Genomic DNA, 6,000 nt, shown 5'->3' on the forward strand with positions numbered 1-6,000 from the left:
ATAGAGCTCATTGTAGTTTATTTCAACTCAGTCCCACATACACCGTCCTGCTGCCACAAATACTCACAAGATGTTAGGAATCTGTTGTCCTGTTGTGTTTTGTTTTCTTTTTGCTCCCTCCTTCAGTTCTGCCTTCACTTGGTTTTCCCTGGCTGGGCGTGGCTCCCTTCAGTCTCCTGATCTCTGCATTCCTGCTCTGCCTCTGTCATCAGCACACCTGTTCCACATCAACTCCAATCACTGCAGCATAAAAGCCTGGTTCTCCTCTCCGTTCTTCGCCAGTTTGTTGTTGAAACCCTTGTGGTAACTACTAGGCTCCATTCCTTGCTATCAACTTGTGTTTTTTTGCTCACTGGTTTTTGACCCTGTTTTTGACCTTTGGATTTGGCTCTTGGATCACGGATCCTGTACTGCTGTCTTGCTAACCTGTTTTTGTTTTTTGTCTTTTTTCAGTGCCCTGCCATTTTCACTCCTCCAGCCAGCCAGCAACACTCAGCCTCATGCCTCAGCCCCAGTTTTTGTTCCCCTCCTCCCTCGGACTGTCTTGCCCTTGTTCCCCTCCATGGGCCCAATTCTGCCCCTGAACTGTTTTTTGTGCCTTTATATTAAACCTTTTTTGTCTGGATCTGCACTGTGATTCCAGTCGTTTTGTATTAAGCTTAAAAAAAAAGAAGATAAAAGATAGATAAAATAAAATAGTAACATTTGCAAAAAACTGCAGCGACCAGGGGGCTCATTTATAAAACTCTGCAGAGAACAATGTTGGGCAAACTACTCTCTAAATGTAATATGTTACATATTACTAGTTACCTTTGTCCAAAAGTAACTGTTGATTCCCAGTGTGCCAGTCAGCAGCAGCACCAGAGACAGAGTTATGAACGGAACTGTGTGATGGTGTTGCTGATATAGGGGATATGAATGGAAAACATTCAATATGCTAACAGACGTTTGAAGGTATCACCCAGCAACGTATTCGCATAGAACATTTTATATGATATCCCATGAAAAATGCATGCCCAACAGTTCGTATGATATCCTTGCGTCAGAGTTCAGACAGATCCGGACGAGGACGATCACCAGGACAAGGAAAAGACACACTGCAGCCAGACTACTTATCCCCTAATTCTCAAGGGGCCTTGGGACAAAAGCAGAATGGCATATGTTGTAGATGTTGTAGGTATATGAATGGAAACACATAAAACATGATAATGCACAGTACGACATCACCCAGATGTGCAGATCACACTTTTATTTATTTATCCTTTTATGAAATTATAATACACAAACAACCTTTGGGGATATTTTTTTTCTGGTGGCTGGCGGAAGTGGAGGGGTGTGGATCAGTGTGGATAAATGAAACCTGAAAACGATAAACACTTTGTTTTGGGTGGTAACATGTTACATGACAATGTAATTGTAATAATATTACCCAAATCCTGTTGATAAGGAGTTATATTTCTTTGTTACTGCTAAAACGTAATATATCACCATAACACATTACTTTTGTAACACATTACCCCCAACACTGATAGGAACCAATGGGCTTGGGGCTGAGAGCCACAGACAGTTAGCTAGTAAGTGTTGTGATAGTAGGTTTTGGTCTCTTCATGGGAATTGCTGACAATTAGAAAAATTAAATAAAATTGTGGCACCTTTAACCTTTCAAAATGCTGCTTTCTGTCGAATGACCATGCATGGTAAAGGGATAGTTCAGGTTCTTTGAAATGGGGCTGTATGAGATACTTTTCTATAGTTGATGTATTACATACAGTAAATGTCAGCACGCTCCCAGTTTGCAGAAGCAGAGGAGACTAACACCCCAGAAGCTCAGCTTTGCATTGCTGTGGATTAGGGTCAACAGCAAAACATGTTTTAGATACTTTAAAAAAGCCTACCTAAAAAAATCAATATCAGTCTAAGTGGACATTATATTGAAAATATTTTCACTGCTTAATCTTGCCGTCAGACAGCTCTTTCCTTTCCCACTGCATTTTTTTAACCATATAACTTCCATATTCCTACACAAAAATGGAAAACTGTGTGCCGTGCACTTTAGTACGCTGCAGGACAGCTTCTAAGCAACAGCAGAGAAACATTAGGTCAACATTGTTTCCTTCCCCTGCAAGGGCACAGTCAGAATTGTAAGGACAGAAAATACAACTTTGGGTAGAATTTTAGCACAGGTAGCACTGTAGACCACTGCATACAGAGATGCAACTGGACCTTTTTGAAATCTCCACAGTCATTCGGAAGAGAGTGACACATGAAACCAGTAACTTACAGTGGGAACAGGTAGTTTGACCCTTGTGCCATGTGTCTGAGAGGAAGTGCACACAGCTGCCACTCTGATGAGAGACAGTCGAACTGTAGCCAGGCTGGGTTATGTCTGTCTCTCTTCCTTTGGTCTCTCTGTGTCTGGGTGAGGAGCAGTAATTACCTGTAAATCTGTGTCAATGCCAGATCAAGGCAAAGTCTATTGTCAGGGATTACGCGGTCAATATACCAGTCTCTGGCACTGTCAACCTGTCTCTCTGATAACATCACAACTTCATCCTCCACACTGGAGACTCTCCTCATCCTGGTGGCTGTGTGACAGGAATCTTGTAACAGTCACAGCGTAAGAACTGAGATGAGCTCAGAGGAGGTGCAATGAACAGGAGCAATGAATTCCAGCTGAGTTCTCTGCCTGAAAACTTTACAATTCCAAAAATCATCAACACATGTGTTGTGACTTTTTCCCCACCACTCAGTTGCAGTGACTTCCCCACTGTATTTACAGTAAAGCCTTAGAAGCTTAAAATCACATAAAACTAGTTAAGTTGAGGGCTGAAGGCTGACTTTGCAGTGATGCTGATGTTACACTGGGTTTTTTGTTGTTTTTTGTGGGAGCCACAGAAAATCGTGTAAAACCGCTTTCACAGTCTTTGTAGAAGGAGTCAATAAGTCATTTGCTGTGGAAAAATAAATTTAATGTAAGGAATTTTTACGAAGTGGGGTCGTATGAGGTACTTATTCAATGTATTTGTCACAAGGTGGAAGTATTGATTTTATGATTATTGATTTATTGTGAATTGTTATATTTCAGGTTTTATCCATGTCATGATTTTGTTTATTTCTGAGCTTTTATTTGCTGTGTTTTATTGTTTTTATTGTTTATTTTGTGGTTGTTTTTTTATTTCATGAAACCAGCCATTGGGGGGGCACTGTCTGTGTACTCCTGATGCCGGTCCCAAGCCCATAAAAGTTGTGAGGGTTGTGTCAGGAAGGGCATCCGGCGTAAAACTTGTGCCAAAACAATGATGCAGAAATGTCTGCCATACCGGATCAGTCGAGTCCCGGGTTAACAACGACCGCCTCCAGTGCTGTTTACCAGCTGGGTGCCAGTGGAAATTGGACGACCGTTGATCGAAGACCATCGAGGAAGGCAGATGATCCGCTGTGGCGACCCCTGAAAGGAGCAGCCGAAAGACAAGAAGATTGTTTTTATGTCATGCTTTTAGAGTTAATGTCACCTCCTGCCTTAACGTGACAAATGGTTACAAATTACTCGCACCTGTGCAGTTCTGTTTTTAGTTTATTGACAGTTTTATCACCCAATGAGGATGCTAGAGCAAGCCCCTGCACCCAATCGGCAGTGGAGAAGAGGGCCTAAATCACTGAGATCTGGAAGAAAAGAGACTGTTAAAGCGGGCAGTGGAGGACAAAGCGTGGTCGAAAAAACCCGGAGGATGAAGGACGAGAGGACAAAGGGGAAAACGAGGGAGCGCATGAAGGAGAATGCAAGGGAGAAAACTCTGTGGCTGCACAACCAAGACACCAGGAAGCGAGTGATAGAAGGGATCGGAGGTCAGGGCGAGCATCGGTCATAAGCAGAACAGGGACGGACCCGAACGCCAGCTTTCAGCAGGAGAAATTACAACGCAAAGTACACGCAGCGGCAGAGTGGGGAGCTCTGCCTGGCGGTGTGAGTATCTCTTTGGGAAAGTAGTGACACTCTGGTCAGTGAACACTTTGGTTTGGGTGTACAGTACTGGCAGCGTCTCTTTTGTCTTGGCAGGTGGAGTGTCCCACAGCAAGACAGCAGCAACAATCCAGTCCTTTGTCCCCTTTGAACTAAAGTGACTTGCTAGTCCTCTGTTTTTAATGAATGGACTTTTAACTCTCCTCGCTCCTCTTTTATTGTACCTGGTAACAATTTCCTACGTAATCCATTTTTTCCATTTGCACTCACCACTCCTGTTTGGCTCACCTACAGAACATGTTGGTTGGTATGCCACTAGTTTAGACCAAGACAGGAGTACCACCATGGAAGCTTAGCGATGTATTCTTATGGACGAGGGCAGCAGTAAAACCTATTTTAGCCACTTAATTTTTTTTTTTTTTTTTTATAAATAATAAAAAAAACAGTGGATGCTATATTGAGAATGTATTTACCACTTTACCTTACTGTCAGCCCGCCCTTTCCTCTGGCGTTACATTGCTCAACCATAGAACGTCTGTACTTCCGTGCACTCTATTATGCTGCAGGTTAGCTATTCAGGTCAGAAAGTGCTGTTGCATGATTCGACTGAAGCAAAACTTGACTATTCTTAAGATTTCAAAGATGGTGGGTGCAACTGTCCCAGCCACCACACAGATTCCACCATGTTCTGTTGATTGACATTGACCTTTGACAGTTGTAGCTATTCGCCAGTAATATAGACATCAACACTCCACCTGCAAGATCCTCCCTGACGTTGCAGCACAGAGTAGTGGAGTGAGCCGTCTGTCCTTGCTCCTGCTATCTGCTGTAAACACATGAAGCTGCTCCTATGTCTCCCCGGGTCTCGGTGCTTGTTTGAGGCAGAAACTCTCCCATCCTCTGACTCGTCCCCGCATCTGTGTTCGCCGCTGACCGGCTGGACACGGAGGACGACCCGTTGGCAACAGCCTGAAACCCGTTGTCACTAACTCTTAAGTAAGGGGAAGATCTCATGGTGAATTTATGTAACGCAAGTAACGACTTAAGTGTTTGATTAGTAACTATAATGTGATTGCTGCATTTAGGGACAGTAGTGCCTTACACTACTCATTACTGAAAAAAGCCAATGTTGGCGGTGACACGCTACATACAACACTGGTCACAAAGCATAATCATGTGAGACAAGGTCAGATATTTCAAGTCCATCTGAAGGCTTAAAGTGGAAGCAGACAACATTTTAACTAGCTTGCGTTTCCAAGTGGTGTTTTTATTGCCACAGCTGATGCAAAGACAACTAGAAACCAAGACAACTGATCTAGATCTCTTCTGTTTTCCTCAGGGCCTAGCATCGGGCTGATTTTCTTTTGCTGGGTAGACTTACCACAGTTCCTTTAGTTTTTGCACCATGCGCCAATCCACTACTGGGGATACCATCTGCAAAGAACTGGCATTGATACTCCTTGGCAACATGGGGATAGCCCGTAGCTACTGGGAAAAACAAAAGTTCTATTCTATTTGGTTAACCCTATGGGCCCAAACAACGCATAGCGCGTCCAAATTTACATCTGTTCTTCTCTGTGGATTTTCTCCGTGACCATTCGTCATAGCAAGAAGCCACGCATATCAGTGGAAACAGCGGAACCACAGCTTTCCGACAAGACCTTGTTGGTAGTCCAATGTTTTCACAAGGAAAAAAAAAGAAAGTTACACTAAAATTATGTATAACAAAGCTTTCATACAGCTTTGCACACACATTTCTTTTGGATGGATTACTCGCGATTGCATGGTCGCAAAAAAATGCCACGCATATCACATGAAAGCGCAGGAGCAGAGCTTTCCAGTGATACCACAATGAAAGCGCAGGAGCAGAGCTTTCCAGTGATACCACACATCATTGTGCTGTCATCCCATCACGCTGTAAATACAGATCAATTGTCAACAAAATAAAAACCTGATGAATTTCTTTACAATCCATTATACAGATCTTGTTATCAGTCACTTCATATAGTGAGGAATATCGTATCTTACCACGTCTTAGG

Source organism: Epinephelus moara, chromosome 14, assembly GCF_006386435.1.
Source record: "Epinephelus moara isolate mb chromosome 14, YSFRI_EMoa_1.0, whole genome shotgun sequence".
NCBI classification, from domain to species: domain Eukaryota; kingdom Metazoa; phylum Chordata; class Actinopteri; order Perciformes; family Serranidae; genus Epinephelus; species Epinephelus moara.